An 18,472-nucleotide genomic window follows, 5' to 3' on the forward strand; every position below is an offset into this window, starting at 1 on the left:
AGCCGCAGCGAATTCTTTTCTCTACAGGTAAAATTGTGAAAAGGAATCGATGAAGGTAAACCGTCGTGACGTAAGACGTTTTACAGGTCTTTCTTTTTATTGTCAGGTGAATCGATTCGATTCCCTGTGCATGAAACGAGCAAAAAAAAATAAAAAGAAAGAAAATCGCGTGCCCGTGCGTACGCCGCGGTATAGGCAACGGAGAGAAGGTATTTCGTGTTTTCGAGCTGTTCGATATTTCTTCAGGTATTCGTTCGATCGCCCTCTCCTTATCTCGAATTCATTCGATTACGATGACTGTTTTCATCCGATTTTACAAAAAAGATTTTCCATTCTTGCTACAAAATTCTCTTCACCGGCTCGCACGTTTTTCCGGAACTCCAAAAAAATCGAGTCGATTCTTCGTCTCTTAGCGGAATATAAACGACGCGCGTAAACGAGGCGGTGATGGAGACGTCGTGTACGGAATTCAGCGGGGGGATATTCGACACACCTATACACAGAACGCGAGAAAAGTACGAAAAACCAAAATACATAAAATTGCGAAATAAAAAAAAAACTGAATACTCGCGGTACGCACATCACCCCTCCGGACGATTCTAAAGGAGATTTCCGAGGGACGAAGAGAGAAGGAAACGATAAAAAGATGGGGAGAAATAAAACGGAGTCGGTTTTCCAGAAGCTTTCAATTTCATCCCTCCTCACTTCTTTTTTTTAGCGGTCCACAAATTTACGTGAATAATAGATTCCGCCTCGAACGATAATATCCACGGAACATCCGTACGGCGGGTCGCGCGCGCATATCGTTGCAGTTTTCACGTTTGCATAATACAGTATAAAATAGCGGCCGCTTCGCAATCGCGGGCAAGGTTACGTCGCGAAGTTTAGAACACCTAGTTTGATCTCAAAACCAGATAGAGTCGATAATTCCACGTACGTTTCGTGTGCCGATTCAGTCGAAACGTGACGTACGATACACGGTAGGTGTGTATAATTAAAAAATTTACCCCACACAACACTATCCGCATTCCTATAATTAACCGATTCGTAATCCACCTGCGGATCAATCGATCTCCACATACGTTCGACCTATACGTACCTACGTCTGTTCGCGTGAAAAGACAAAAAAAAAAAAAAAATGAAAAAAAATGCAAAAAATAAAATGTTCTTAATCGCGCGTAGACGTACACTTCGACGAATCGATGCAAATTTCATTAACCGTACCGATCGCGTTAACATTACAGATATGCGCGCAAATTCAAATTCAATCAGAGGCCAACCCCTGCCTGCGCTATAAACGCCAAACTACCGCTGCCGCTGCTGCTGCAGCCGCACGTACGATATGCGCGTATATACGGTACGTACGCCGAATACGAACTTCAATTATTCATACAATTGTGGCAAAATTCCGACCATATATACATGTATACCACACGATTTCGTTGCCGTGTACGTAAGCGATAACCTGTGTGCACACAGAGTGTGCCGACACATCGGCATCGGAAAAGGTCATTCGAATTCCAGCGGCTAAATCCACCCCCCGTTAGGTTCACACATACCTACATCTGCAACCCTTTCACTTTACACGGAATTAAATAAATGAAAGAAACGAAAAGCGAAGGAGGACGGTACTACTCTGCATTGAAATCACTCAAGACGCGATATATCCGGCATCGGGCGATAAGTGCACGCACCGCGGATGCACGGTTGAGATGTGCGCGTGGTATGGAGAGGAAAAGAAAAGAAAAAAAAAAAAAAAATCAACGAGTCGGTGCCGGAGGCGTTTCGAAACGTTCTCGTTAATCAGTGCGTAGGCGAGATTCGCGTGGCACGTGAAAGGAATAGTAGCGTATAGTACGCGTTCGTACGTATACATATATTTCTACGTACGTATACATGTATATGTATGTATATATCTATATATATATATATACAGGTGTATGCACGTACATACTATATTACTCCGATACTACGGAGCGTCGGAGGGAACGGCGCTGCCCCTCGGTAGTAGAACCTTGGGCGCTTGCGCGGCATCCCCTAAGAATCCCTCTTTTCGCTGCTCTCCCTACCCGGCCCTCTTTCTCCCCCGCTTCAACCTCCTCGACCGTCCTCGCCCCGGTGATATGAGTCAAGGTCCCGCGATCGACCTGACCTCCCCTACGCCCCGCCGTCCCCCCCGCCGTACACCCGCGACGACGACTCTTCTTCTTCGCGTGCCTTCTTTGCATCTTCTTCCGTTGCACATGTACGGTACGGTACGTATTATCGGTACAGGTGTATACGCGGGTATAAACACGGGTGAGAAGGTTTGTCGTATTTTTTCGAACCAACTCGGGCTGGATCGCGATGCCCTTCGTCGATTTTTTTTCCTCTGACTCGATTCTTCCGGTTACTCTTTTGCTGCGCTTTTTTTTTTTTACCGCGAATCGTTGTACTTTATTCGTAAAATCCCTGGGAATTTTTTATGCAGTCGTAACGTTCCCTTTTTTACCCCCCGTCTCCCCCTACCGATGTGTACTGCGTACACCGCACGACGAATAACGACGCGTCGTGTACACGGCGCGGGATGAACAATGTGAGTTATAATTATTGCCCTCGGAATATAGGTGTTTATTATAAAGAGAAAATAAATGAATAAATTTCGGAATTTTACGACCCCGCGTATACGACGCAGATGGCTGTACGAAATTTATAAATTTGTAATCATCCCTGTTCTGCTTCTTTTTTTTTTTTTTTTACATCATTCCTCTCGTTTCTTTTTTTTTTTCGTTACAGTTCGAAATTCGTCAGTGTTTTCAAACGGCCGACGCACGGTGCGATAATTTTTCAGCAAAGACGAGTACATCGGCAAGCGCATGTGATTGAAAATTGTAAGTAACAAAATTGAGATGCGCGCGTGTGAGTGCGGTGGGACGTACCGCGGGTTTTTTTACTGCCGACCGAGTGCAATGGCGTTGGTAAAAATAAAGAAGGAGGTAGAGAGGACGCGGACGCGGTGAGTTGCGCGCGTTGGGGGTCGACTGTCCAAACACAACCCCCATTCATCGACCTGATCAACCGTGTAGCGTAAATTTGCCTCTTGTTCGTAACCTACATTCACCGTCTGCATCTACATATTTACGTACCCTGTACGTATGCGCGATATTATGTACGTACGTACGTACCTAGTTATACCACCCACCGCTACGTGTCATCCTTGAATTATAAGATTAATGAGAAAATCAATATAGCCGCGATAATGCGAATTATACCTATACAAGCGTACATCATAAGGTGGGTAAATGCGTGCGAGGATATAATTTATTCATTATTTTTTTTCCATTCGATCATTCGTTTTATCTTATTTAACTTTTCATTTTCACATCGCACCGCGCACCTCCGCTGTCCCCCTATTTTTTAATCAGATAAATTCGATACGATTGCCCGCAAGTGTATACGCGTTGCAAACGTTGTTCAATTTTATCGTCGACATTGCCGTTGTCGGTATTTTTATCGTCGTTAAAATCGATATAATTATCATACATTATGTACGATAATAATTTACCGCGCATACTTCCGGTACGCCGAATACAACGTTAATTTCATTTCCGAATAACACATCGTATATATTGTACGAATAAATTACCGAAAAACGGATGAACGATTTTACCTGATCTGATTTTTTTCTTTTCTTTTTTTTTTGTTTTTTCTTTGTCGCTTTTTACTTCACACACGTACAGGTATTTCGATTACATTGAAAATGATCTTTTTTTCACGTCCTTTGTCTCAGCGCCCTTGATCAATTTTTTCCTCACGTATAAGTATCGTATGGATATACAATGACACGGTTGTGTATACATATGTACGTTGGCTTATACACGTTGGTTAGGTACAAGTGGGTTAGGTATGCGCGCGGTTCGAGGGTTGAGGAGAAAAAAAAAAGGGGATGAAAAACCGGGAGAAAGAGAGTAAAAAATGCCAAAACGAAAAAAAAAGAAAAAGAAAAAGAAAAAAATACCGAAGAAACGGAGGTACGAAGTGTTTTTATTTTTTAGCGATTGAGCGACGAGATTGCGGTGAGATTTTTGCATACATACGTATACATACAGACTCGGGGATCTCGTCGCATCTCGTCTCGTCTCGTTTCTCTTCGCTTTTTCTGTAAACATTTGAATTTTTTTTTCTTTTCTTTTTTCTCATCCTCGTACTTGTTATTACTTTTTTTTTTTTTTTTCATCCGTATCGCTTCGACGTTCGACCAGATGTTTGCCGTAAAATATGCTAAATTTCGAGATGCGTTACGCTCTCAGGCAAATACACCTGAACGCGCTTTGTGATTTCATGAGATGCGTATAAATTCGATCCGCGAACAGCTGTGGAGTATCTACAGTCCCGTAGACGAAGAGAAAATTAACCGAGAGTGAAGGAAAAAAAATTGTAGAATAATCGAGAACGAGTTTAAAAGCGCAAAAATCGTTCGGAGGAGAGAAAAAAAGGAGAAAAGGAAATTCAGAAGAAGCGATAAAGACGGAAATAATGCGAAACGAATTTAAACGAATAAAGGAACGAAAAATGAAAAATTTGACATCGTTGGGACAGAAATTAGGATCTACCCAACCTCGATATCGCTGCTTCGGATCGCGAGTCCCAAACATTCTCGAAAATCGATCAAAAAACGAAATCGCCGCGAGCGCAAGAGACGTCCGCTAACTGAGGGGATATTTCTACTTGCAGTAGTAACGGTCGGCGTACGGTCAGCCCTAACCGTGCGGCGTTGTTCGGTCGGTACGGCAGAAAGGAGCGCGCGCGTTGACTTTTAATTCTCCCATGAAGGACGATAATTTCTCATTCTTTCACCTTTGTCATATCGTCACCTACGTTATTCTGGCATACTTTTTGTTTCGTTCAAAGAGCGAAATACGCATATGATGTGGGATAACGTTGAAAAGAAGTGAGAAAAAGAGCGGGCTGCGCACGACGCTCTCGTAACCGACGTTACCGCTTCGAACGAGAGATGAGAAGATTTCCGGGACGGAACGACGATGGGAAAAAAGGACGCGAGGTGAAAATAGGGGGAGGAAAAAAAGGGGTGAGGAAAATTTGAAGGGGATCGGGGAGTGCCGCGTGTAAAAGATGCGCTGCGGACGGTACGAGCGTAAGACGGATGCAATTTGGGGCGTAGTCGAATACCCGAGGTTCTTTATTTTCGAAAAATTTCTTCTAAAACTTTTCGTTCGAGTCGGAACACCTCGTTGTTGCCAATTGAGCCGCTGAGAGTAATCAAGAGGCGGTCGTTAAGTCTCAAAGGGAATTCCATCTCGCTTCGGATCGTCTCCACCGCGTGCGCGACATCTCGCTCCTCCGGCTCTTGCATAATTTTTTTTTTTCAATTATTAATTTCAATCTGTAATTTTTACTTTTCAGAAATTTCCGACCGAATCTTCTTTTCTTCCGTTTCATTCTTCGGATACACGTTGCAGACCCCACCGCGCGAGATGCCATTTTTTTTTTTTTTTTTTATCTATCTTTACGTCGACTCCGTGTAATCTTCGGACTGCCTCGAAGAAAAAAAAAACATAAATTATTGTACAACAATGAAGTAGATAAATAAATTGAGTTCATGTACATGAAAAAATATATACCATTTACCTATGTACACTGTCGTACGTTCGGACACGTATGAGACCTTGAGTAAAATTTTCTTCCTATCCACCCTATATACTATATAAATATAACTGGCGGATATCGCGCGGCGGTTTTATCGTATCAGCAAAAGCTGCTGGCTGCGACCATCAACTTTCCTCTGTTTGGTATTCAGCTTCTTTCTCACGACCCAATTGGACCGGGCAACCCTCCGCTGCGCGGGGGTTTTGGGGGCGGCGAAGGGGCGGGGGTTGGGGTGGACCAGGGGGGAGAAAAAGGTGAAAGGTGAAAGGCGGAGGGACCGACGAGATGGTGGGAAATGTTTCATTTTTCTATACACCGCATTACGTGCACACATCCTCACGGTGTAAAGGCGCAAAACGTGCGCAGTGCACGACGGGGACGCAAATAGTTGTCTCGGTTCTTTTACTTTTTCCAACCGAAATTAAAAGAAAAAAAAAATAAAATAAGTATGGCTAATTAAAAGCCGTATAGGTATACGTGAGGAGGTCGTTATGTACATACGTTGTACATATTATCACACGAACGTCCGCGCACGAAAACCATATTATTATATACCTACATATATATACATATATATGAAAATGTTGTAGGTGTACAACAACGCAGCTTACAACGTATACCGGGATGTAAAATATTACGAAGTTCGAAAGGTTGGAAACGGGGATGACGCGGAGGCGGAGGCGGCTCAGGGGTTATTATCGTATGTATTGCCACCAGTCACGAGTGCAGAGTTGAGTTTTCGAATCACGCGAATCGACATGTAAACAAGGGGTAAAAACAGGCGTGGTACTCGTTATGTACCCCGTAATATACGTATACTACATACACCTCTCTCTCTACGCGTGTGTACGTATACCCCGTATCTACGTACAAACAGGAGTGAAAATTCAGGCAGAGATTCGAAATCACAGAATTTGGAAAAAAAATTTTCTTTCGCACATCATCCCCCTTCCGTTTCTTCCCATACCGTTCACGTCGATAATTTTAATCCGGGAGTCTATTTTCGTGACTCCTACGTCGCGAGCAGGTACACATGGGTAAGGGTGAATACCTGCGATTACGTAAAACACGTTTGACAATGATTATAAAATCGTATAGAGAAGAAATGGGCAAACAGCAAGAATGAGAGACCATTTGAAGCGAACGATTTTCGTCTGGTCTCGACAGCGATGGAAAATCGAAGATCCCGTTGCCCGTGACGTTTAGATTTCAAGCTATTAATTCCATCCCTTATTCAGTATTTAATTGAATCCGTTTGAATCTAGGTAGTATATTCGCGATGAAAATCAAAAGAAAATTGAAAGAAAATAAACCAAATTAACGGTAATGAAAAAAATCAGATCGCGACGACTTGAAGTTTTCGTTTCAACGTTACCGAATTATCGAACGATATTATTTTATGATCAAACATTCGTAAAAATCTACCTAAATATAAGGACGCCGCGCCGCGCGCGTCTCTTCTCGCCAGTTCGCGAGGACTTCGGTCATTTGCATACGCACAATTTACATGCCGCGATTGCCTCCCTCGATTCAATGTAGGTACGTACTTGTATATTATGTATATACGAACACGGTTACATACGTATACATATAAACTATGTACTACGTGGGTATTAATTTCGTGAAATTATCGTGATCGCGTTCGATCGATCGTATCTGAACTGCGAAGATCACCGGCAGAAAATACGAAAGAAAGAAAAATGGAAAAAAAAAAGAACAATTCGAATTGTTTTTGTCCATTGAGTTTCGTCGTGTGCGGTTAAATTACCGTACGTACAACGTAAGTAACGTGTGTATGCGCCCGTATAAACCCCCGAAGCGATATAAGTTCGCGCCATGAAGTGGTCGCCCCTGCATCGGGAAAGCGCTAATTTCTCTCGGCGGCGTGATTGGCCCAGATATAGTTGCAACGGCCAAAGTCGACCCCAGGGACGTTTCCACGATTCAAACTCCACCCCCTTCCTTTCCTTTCCATTCCATTCCATTCCCTTCCACTCCGTTCCTTTTTCTTTTTCTGTTTTTTTTTTTTTTCTTTTACCTTTATCACCTCATACCTGGAAAACTACCGCACACGCTTTCTCCTTGGACTCGACAATTTTTCACTTTACTCTACGTACACACGTTTGCCCATCCACTCGCCATGCGTGTAATCCGTATTAATATTTTATCCGTATCGATGTCCCCCTCGGACTCAGACCGAATTATAGCCGCGCACCTATCTTATACGTACATCTAAAGTGGTGCTGCAGTACCTACTGTAATGATCCGAGTTAAAAAAGCAAAAATTAAAATGAAAATATAAACGCGAAGGAATAGAAGAAACATTGAACAAAAGAAAATGTATGTATATACGTATGTACGGGTAGCTACATTAGCTTTTGCATAATGGCAGACAGTTTACATACATCAGGTCGCACGATGTAGATACACGGGTTGGATATAAATTATTCAGTGCTTTGGAAAAGTTTTGTATAATTGCGAAAGGCGAGAGAAGAAGCAAAAAAAAAAGAATGATTTTTTCCCTCATTTCAGGCGCGAATTTTGACGTGAACCGCGCCCGCAATTTCGCGGGTCCTAGACGCTCAGAAGAAAAAAAGAAAAGAGGAAACCAACGAAATGATTTCGAACGAAATGATCGGCACGCTCATATTTTCTCGATATCTGAAGAACGGCGGACGAGTTTCGCTGGTCGTTGGTTTTATCGGACGAGATTCGAGGGTGAATGAAAACCAACAGTTTCACGTGCAAATAACTTCATCGGTACGGCGAACGATCGCTATAGGAAATTAATATTCTCAACGATTACGGGGTGGCGGAATTTTTTTTTGCGGAAAATTGATGAAATTTTATAACTCGTCTGCAGTTTCGTCGACGCTTTTATAACGCGATAGAATGGAGATGAACGGTAGCTAGATAAAAATATGGTATATTAATACCAGATACATATATATATATACACACACACCTATGTATGTACAGTTGGCTTTTTCTCATGGGAATTAATACAATATACGTACATCGGATGTGCCAAGTTACAGCCGATGGATCGGGTATACGCTGCGATCGTATTGTACGAATAACTTCCATCGTCCGCACCTGCATAATTCGTTACGCGGGTATAAAAATATGATAAATATATACACACGGCGTAATGTACACCTGTTCGCGTACACTTGATCTCCGACTGTTTACGGCCAACGTAACACACAGCTATGCGTGCAATTCCGATAAGACGATCTCCGATAAAACCAAGCGCAACTTCTCGCGCATCTACTCCTTAACTGCATAGGAGAGAATTACATTGGCGTGTACACAAATACAAGAGACTGTTACATACGTTATGTATACGTATGTGCGAACCAATTCGACGATGAAAAGTAAAAACGAGGAAACATCCGGGGCGTACGGAAATCTTAATTTTGGATGGTTAAAAAAAAAAAAAGTAACAACAATTTACGAAAATTTTCCGTCGATAAGCTATACGCGCTTGTACGTAACGACGACTTGTGAGAAAAGATTTGACGTCGAACTTTGTCTTTGTAAAAAAGTTTTTTCCCTTCACGTTGCGGAAGAAGAGAAGAAAAGGAAGAAAAAAAAAAAAACAAACACAGACCAGGTCGAAAATAGCAGGGGGTACGTACGCGTGTGTACTATAGTGTACACTCGCGGCCCAACTTTGCCTATACCCCGGAGAAGTAGCTTATAATTCCGGTAGAACTTCCGCGCGGGACGTACACCACGATTAATACATCGTTTCGCTTTATACCTAACGGTGACCCACCCTCGCCCGAAAATCAAAACTTAGTGTTTTTTTTGTATTTTTTTTCTCGCCTCTCGAACGCCCGAAGTTTTTCTCACCGTATCTGTACGTGCATACGGGTATGTACGTACCTACACGCGTATACCTCCTGTACCCAACGCTGCTGCAACTGTTCGGTTTTATCCGACCGACACGCGAACTGATTAACACCGGGGTGTACGGCGAATGCGAATTTTTCACTTCCGGAATTCACACGTTTCGTTCGATACACGTGGGCGAACAGGTATGTACCTACGTGCGAAGTTTCGTCAAAGTTTCTGTTCTGTTTTTTTTTTCTTTCTTCTTCTTCTTCTTCATTTCCGTCATCCACTTTGAACGCGAATCGCGCCGATATTGTCCCGAATCTATTGAGAGCAGACGACGATGAAACGATTCGACCAGACAAATGCGGAGGAAGAAAAGCTAGCAAAGTGGGACGAGCGATAAAATAATCATCGTACCTCCACGGTATATAGTTGTATAACAACGCCCGCGTACGGGAGACAGATAACGGGCGAATTCTGACGGCGTCGTCGCTCGCGACTAGACGCAGAAAAGTCAAAGAGAAAAAAACTCACAGCAAGCACGCCGCCGCGAGTTTTACGATAATCCCATAAACGACGTGAACCCCGGTGACTCTCTCGCGCTCTCCTCGATACGATCGAATCCTCTTCTCCCGCGGTCAAAGAAACTTACGATCGCCCGTAAAAGATAACGAGAAACTTTCGAATCTTTTTACCCAATCATAACGTCCATTCCTCCTCTGCACACCCGTCTCACAATCGAACTTTCTCTCCCCCCCTTTTATCTCGCCGATTCCTCTTCTCTATTCCCTCTATCATCCGACGAGAGGTGACGAGGAATCAATCGTCCAAGTTACTCAAAAATATCGAAGTAAAAAATTGCACAGCGATTCGAAGAACTCGCCCTACAATCTTTGAAAATATACGGATTCTATCCGTCGCGGATTTTACGTGCGGAGAAAAAAAACGTCAGAGATTATCTTTCGACGCGTCGATCACACGAGCGACCGAACGTCACCGTTGCCAACGGCGGCGGAGCTGCGCCGTTCGGACATGCGGGGAATGAAATTTTTCAACCGGAAAACTCAGCGCAACGAGGCAATCGCATTTGTCGTGTGTGCAGGAGCGGCGATACTTTAAAAAGTTTTCGCTTCAACGGTACGGTGAAACGCAGCAGACGTACGGAGGTGTACGCGCGCTCCAGCGGGGATAACAATAGCGACGATATTATTAATAATAATAATAATAATAAATGGGAGATGCGACGGGACGAGGTTTCTTCGGTCGCAGGTGCAGCTGCGACAGCGCGAGGAATTTTTCCGATTGATGAAGAGCCCTCGCGGCGAATAACGCGTCGCGTGCACACCGAGTTGGTTTCGTCTCTCCTCTCGGTTTTCTCCGTCTCATTTTTTCATCTCGTCCGTCCGCCGCAATCCGGATGACGACGATTCGCGGGAACTGCAGCTCGTTCGTGCGACGTTGCATGTGAGGTGGATCCGGAGGTGTTCGACGTCCCTCAGGAGCACAACTCCTGAGCGTTCCGGACGTCATCCAGTTCTCCGATGTGCGGGGGAAACGGGACAGGAGGAGGAGAGGAGGGCTGCGGAGAAGATCGGGACGCTGGACGAACTTCCGCAGGACGAGCGTCGCGACGCTTTTCCCCGGACTCTGTGTAACCACGTCGAAAAGAACTCGCGCGAACCGATGTGCTTTTATACGGGTCACGTGTCACGTGTTCCGCTGTGCCACGTGGCAAAACGAAAAAGATTTATCACCGACCACCCCGTCGTTTATTCAAACATTTCCCTCGCGTGTCATTTTTGGAATTTTTTTTTTCTTTTTTTTTTGTTCCTTCTTTCATCTCTAATTCGACCCCCTTCTCTTTCGCCGTTTCTTTTCATCCCTCGTACGGTGGATTCGTGACGCGTGGTCTTTTTTTTTTTTCCAAATGTTTTTTTTTTTTTTTTTTCAAGAAATAATCGTCGCATCCCGACGTAACGGACGAGATAATCGACCGACCGGTAGCGAATATGTAAATCGACGTAGGGAATAGGAATAATATCCTTATGCATGTAGGGCCATCGTCTGGTACCCCCCTACCCCCCCTACCCCCCCTACCCAGCCGCCGGCGAGTCTTCGTTGAAAGTAAAGCGTGTAAACGTACAAGAAGTTCGTCGTTGAGGAAAGCCAATCAATAAATAAGCGGTAAAAAGGAGAAACGTCGGTAGCTCTTGTGAGAATAACGGGGAAAAAGCTTGGATAGGCTCGTGGCGTTCTGTGCCAAGAGTCTTAATCAATATCCGGCGCGGGAGTACGAGTATACGTATATGTATATATATATATACTCGATATTGGCTCCTCGAAAACAAGAATAGCAAACGAAAGTAGAAAGAGGAAGAGGAACAAAGAGACGAAAATCATACGAAAAATGAAATTATCTTATTCCCGAGGAAGGCTGCAGCTCGGTCAACGGTATAAAAATGTATACGAACAAATGAATCGTCGCCAATTTTCGAACAGACCTTCTAACGGTGTCTAATTTTTTTCTTCTATCGCTGCCGTATTATCCCCCGACGTACATCTACACGTAATACGACATTACGTGTAAGGGGTGAATTTTTTGACTCTCTCTCTCTCTCTTCTTTTTCCTTTATTTAGCTACTTTATCTTCATATTCACATACTCTATATATATATACTCCGACGAAACTGAACACGAAAAACCACTCTTCCATATAATTTTCGACGATCGTATAGGTATATAAAGGTATGTACGTACATACGCGAAACGATCGTATCTCTCGCTATTATATTATTATAAGGGTATATTATACGTGATAGTCTAATTCGAGCCGAGAAATGTATATAATATACACGTGTAACGAAATACCTCATCGCAGCTGCACACGAAAATGCGGAGAAAAAAAAAAAAAAAGAAAAAGAAGAATAAAAAAAAAAAAATACACGAAAAAAGAAAAACTTGTTAAATTATACCGATCCGAAAATCGGGAAAAAAAATCAGATCGGCGGTCGTCGATCGTTCTCGTGTGTACCGCTGAATGGGTGGGTATGTATCAAAATCGCGCAGGTACGAGAGTTGATGTGATCTGGTGAAAAAGTTTTTAAATTTCTGGCGTGCTACGATATCTCTCTCGTTGTTCCACAGGTGGTAAATATAATTAATCGTTTAGCTAGGTTTTGGGCGCAAGTTTCCTATAAGAATATCCCGGTAAAAGATATCGCCCCGGGGACCAACGTACATACATACCTATACACAATCGTACAGTTAACCATGTAGCTGCGGTACGAGCCACGCGACTCTATCCGTCTCTTTCGCACCCCTGTGAAACGCCTTTGTTTGGTTTTTGTATTTTTTATTGTACAATTTTTCTTCTTCTTCTTTTTTTTTTTTTCTTTTTTTGTTGTTTTTATTTATTCAACCCCCCGCTCCGCGCGACCTGTTCGCCCCTCCTTTGCCCACGTTCTATACATACCTTTAACTCTACTTCTCGCGACACGACACAAGGCAGATATTTCCTTTAACTTCCCTTCCCTCGCCTTGCCTCGTCATGTCCTGTTACACCTTCATTCCAATTTACTCGAAGATTTACACGGGTTTCGATTCCGTCGCTCTTTTTACTTTACGTATCTTCATTTTGCTTTTTTTTTTTTTCTCAAAACGGCCAAATTATACACCAGAGAACGGCGGCGAGAAGTTTTCATTGAGATTGATAAGTTGATGGACGGGGTGGTAAATATCGGAATCGCAATGGGTGGATATCGCGACTGATGTATAGATTTTCGTTCTTTGGTTACCTTTCTTTCTTCATTAGGTGGTCGTTAAGGTAACCCGATCGCAGGTGAAATTCACCGTTCCAATTTTACCGACACGAATCACTCGCGGCTAACGAATCGAGCCGATTGGACGTTTTTTTTTTTTTTTTTTTACTTTCAAATTTCGTTTCTCTCGACACGTCTATTTTCGGCAAAACCCGTAGGAAAAATTGACGGTTAACAACCGCGTTTGCGGGCGTGAGATTCGCTCCTCGGAGAGGAGAGAGATAAAAAAAAAAACGGACATCGATGTACAAGGGGAAGAAACGCATCGGAGAATCGAGATTGGGCGAGTTTCCAGTGTTTTGGTCCCGTATGGGGTTCGAATACGTGAGGTAGAATGAGATAAATAATTGATTCGTTGATTATCGGCGGTTCGTGTACGTATACACAGGTGTCGTTCCCTCGACCGAAGGCCAATCAACCTTCCTATACGAATGGGGAAAACGCGCGTTTCCCAGCCATCCCCGTGGAATACGAAGAAAAGCAATCGGCTCTGTGGAAAAAGTGGAAATCTCGGACCAGCCGGACATTATACAATTTCCTCGCGAGCCCCGGTTTCAACTTTTTTTCTCAGTTCGTCGAAAATGTGAAAATTTTTTTCATCCAAATACCGTATCGAAACTTCTGATTGGAAAAAAAGAATCGATTGGAAATGGGTTCGCGCGAGCGAATCCTCGATACGCGACTAACTGAAAATTACCATTAGCGAAAGGTTGCGTAGCGTCGCGTTTATCTCCGCTCGTACGCGAAGCGAGAAGGGAGAAAAAATTTTCAAGTGTTTTCCCTCGAAGTTTCGAAAATATTGAAATCGCGCGAATTCAAACGATACACACTTGCGTTATACGATACACGGTAAAGTTTCCGGAATATAAAAGCGTTTTGATACCGTTGCGATCAGCGAATTTCGCTCCTTATATTCTTATTCCTTTTATTCTTATACCCCGAAGGCATTCCGTACTACTTCGTCGTTCTTTCTCAGATAAGCTGTATCAGATAAAATATTACCAGGTATATAGATATACCTGTACAACTCGTACCTTACACGCGGTCATCTTTCAACCGCATACATATATTCTTATTTCTCTCTTCATATGCACATTCCTAGGGGATAACATTTTCGAGAAATAGTTATCTCCACTGCCGTCTATCAGTTCATCCCGTATATACGTATAGGTATGTAACAAAACGTGAGTATGTAGCTAAACGTAAAATGTGCCTTACAAAATGAAATGGCAAAAAAAAAAAAAAAACACAGATCATCCGCATTCCGAACGTTGTCGAATATCAATTAATTAATTTTCTCAATCTATTTATTTGATAAGTTTTATTCTATTTTTTTTTTTTTTTTTTGCCCACCCCGTTCGCAACGCATGTACACTGCACACGAGTGTATCTCTTTTGCATCGACTACGAGAATAATTGAAAAGAATCAACCGCCGCGTGTATTCGGTGCTGGTAGATCGAGAAATAGCGAACGACAGGAAACGATGGAACTTGTTAATTATCGACAGGAAATTAAAGCACGCGTTATAACTGACGGGTAAAGTTATCGGTTATCAGTATTCGCCCGGGCAATTCGAGCGGCTGTACGTGGCGGCGCACGTGTGTACGGCTCCGTTGCAATTCCGTTTCTGCACCCCGGAATCTCTAGCTGTCAACGGCAATTAGTACGTGTACACGGATATTTCGCCGATCGAAGTTTTCGCCGCGCGTATACCCGCGCCCAATTTTTTTCCCTTCACCGCGCCGAATCTACGTCCCCTTTTTCACGTCGCGCCTTGCGAATCGGGCGCACGATACCGGGAGTCGAAAGAAATTCGCGCGCCGCGTCGATCGAACGACGTAATTAAAAAATTGGACGATGATGATGATAATTTCGATGGAAAGCGCACGGTTAGGTGTACATGCGGGGGAGGGGGAGGAAGGGTGAAAAAGAAGTTTTTCTCGATACTCCTAGCGATATTGCCACGCAATAACGACGTACCCGTCATTAATCCGTAGTCAATAAATGCTTTAAACTAGCGCCCGCTTCGCGGAGCTTTTCATTAGATAAATTAATTAGTTATCCTATCCGCAGCGTAATTAATTAAGCCGCACAGAATTATAGTCTCAAAGTCGCACTGTGCCTCGCGTATACGTATACGTATACAGAGGTAGGTATACACGTACATATAACCGTACAGTCCGCGCGGCAGCAACTCTGGGGGTTTATACGTTACCACACACGTGTACCTATGCATACGTACGAATTCGAACATCCGAATGCGTGCGATCGCCTTCGATTTCACGCAGAGACGGGCTTCGATGATAAATATTCAACTTAATCGACGAACCCCGATCGTCGCGAACCACCCACCGGGGGTGGTTCGATGTTCTTGTTATTGTCGTTAACATCATCGACGTCGTATCGTGAATTACGTACCCGATGCTTGAGCGCAAAGTTATTACATAAAATAACCGCAATTTATATACGTTACATACGTCGTACAAGCTCGTGAATTTAATTCCACACGCGCGTACGCTGTATAGCTGAGGCACGAGTTTCTAATTTTACGACCGTGGTCGTCGTTGCGTTTCCATTTTCTATAAAGATGCGGAGGGGTAGACGAGTGGGGTGAAACGCGAGGCGGACAGAACGCGGCGAGAGATAAAGTTGGATTCGACGTTTCGTCTGTATGCTTATCGCGCATACAGGGGCGAGAAAATACGTGGCCAAGTACATACGTCGTATACGTACGTGCGTTATTACATATAATGTCATTCCGTCGGATGTGTATGTATGTTACATATATGTTACACACACGTACACCGTCGTTTCGAAAAGCGAACGCGTGTTACGTTACACGTTATATCGTAACGCTCGGCAGGTGGTGGACACATTTTGTATAGAATCGAATCTCAACCGTACAAGCGGAGCTCCTCCTCTATGCATATTACATGAATATTGCGTTATGTAACATCCGTGCGAATAGAGTGCTCTTCTCTCTGTCATCTGTCAGACGGTACCCGGCTACACGTCAGGGATTTGTCGAGTCTTACGCGTGCGACGCCGCGAGATACTTCAATATTCTCATCTCGATATTTTCTCCGACACACGCGCGCACATATATACGAATATACGTGTGCGTACGTATGAGAATATATATGAAAATCCACATTTCACTCGAAATCGTACGTGCGAAGCGGCGCGACTTCTTTCTTCTTCTTCTTCTTCTTCTTCTTCTTCTTCTTCTTCTTCTTCTTTCGATCTCCACTTCATGTAAAAACCGTCGCTTCCCTACCTCGACGTTCTCGCGGTATCGAAACGAGCCAATCTCCGTACGCGACGGTGTTGAAAAATTTTCATCGAACGCGCGTTGAAGGGTTGCGAATTACCCCTATACTTTGTATGTACTCGAACAAGTTGCACGCCGGATCGACTGAACAAAAAAGGAAAAAGAAAAAAGAAAAAAAAACCGAACAACCGAAGAAGAGAAAAAAGGACGAGGACGTTCGAATTCCAAAATTTTCTCTCCCTCTTTTTTTTATTCCTGTTTTTTTTTTTCATGTTTCCATAAAATCCGATTGATAAATTTAACGAAAATGTAGCACAGCGTTAAATACCGCAGCTACGTATTTCAAATCGCGCGTTAATTCTTCGATCTTTACGCGAGATTTTGTCAGTCGTACGGCTTCTGCGTGTAATCAATGGCATTAAGTGACACATTATACGCACGGTGGCGTGTTCACACCACCCTGTATTACATAAAAGCATCGGAAAACATTTTTTCCATTTTCAATATTCCATCTGTTCGATTTTTTAGTCGAATTTCTCTAACTTCGCGCAGATCATATATATATATATCTCGCAAATCAACGCCAAAATTTCTATCTCTCTCTCGTTTCATCTCGCCCGGCCATATCGCTCCTCTTTCTTCGTTTCTCTTCCCCTTTTTTTTGCGTACCGCATACGCGATGGCATAAAATCGTTACGCGGATACAAATATTGTCTCGAATAATTCCAACGGCCGCGATTTCTTTCGACGCGCGGGGTCGGTGGAACTGCGCGAAAAATGCGACGTAGTAGGGGGTCGCGTACGGTGTGTCTACGTGTACCGCGTAACGCGTAACGCGTGCCTCGCAGGGAGGGGTGTGCGAAAGAGACGAATAAGAGAAGAAGAAGAAGCGAATAAACCCTGGAGCGATATAAACTCCTCTTGTATATGTATAACTAGACACACGTCAAAATCTCCACCTATACTTTTACACACGTGGAACAGTTCGCTTCAGATTTTCTACACACACACACACACACACACACACACCCGTTTCTTTCACCTTCCCATTTTCAGCCCTTATTATTGCAAGCGAACTTTGAAACGTTTTACGTTTTGTTGTTTTTTTTTTTTTTTTTTTTGTCTCTTCAAATTCTTTCGCCGTTCTTTCCACCACTTTTTCCCTCGACTAGGGGGAGGCTGCTCGATGAGCGGTGGTGTGAAATAAAATCAGAGACGACGTAGCCTAAGTACGCGGAGGACTAGGGTAACCGCGCGCGTGTGTGTGTGTGTGTGTGTGTGTACGTATATGTACGAGGAATATTTTATACAAGTTCACCCGCGAAGCACGAGCGCGTGAAACACGAGGAACTACTATAGATTCCGCTGTACAGGGAGGGGGTGGTGGTTGGCTTCCTGCCTTTGCACGGAAACAATTATTTCCAGGCACTTGCCAATTCTAGTTGTTTATACGCGGGGGGGGGGGGGGGGGGGGTTAGGTGACCTTGTTTGCGCGCGTTCGGTGTATTATATAATATTTTACGTACATGTGTATCAACACAGAGGACGCCCGGTATACCATCGCGTTTACATGTGTGTGTGTATATATATATATATCTCTGTATGTGTATATAGGTATAATATTACACGGTATCGATTATCCGATCGACTCCGCGAAATTCTACGAAAGCAACGTTATCGTTATATCCGTGTCTGTACGGGTGTACAGGGTATACACACGTGCGCGGAACTAATGAGACCCTCTCCATTCGAGAACCGGCGATCGAACGAAATAATCGTTCTTGTTTTCGGTTTTTTTTTTTTTGCTCCACGTTATCACCTCGGTCCGAAGGGCTGATGATACGCAGCGCTCACTCGGAAGGGCGCGAGCGAGGAATCGAAAGAGTATCGACG

The 18,472-nt window shown here is 43.6% G+C and overlaps 1 protein-coding gene across 5 annotated transcripts in view; it reads right to left on the reverse strand.

Annotated features, from left to right (window-relative positions):
- The window catches only part of LOC105686279 (heparan sulfate glucosamine 3-O-sulfotransferase 1), a 39,974-nt gene that overhangs the window by 9,485 nt on the left and 12,017 nt on the right, over positions 1 to 18,472 (reverse strand). The gene's annotated exons all lie outside the window — the stretch shown is intronic.

The sequence above is a fragment of the Athalia rosae genome, chromosome 3, assembly GCF_917208135.1.
Source record: "Athalia rosae chromosome 3, iyAthRosa1.1, whole genome shotgun sequence".
NCBI classification, from domain to species: Eukaryota; Metazoa; Arthropoda; class Insecta; order Hymenoptera; family Athaliidae; genus Athalia; species Athalia rosae.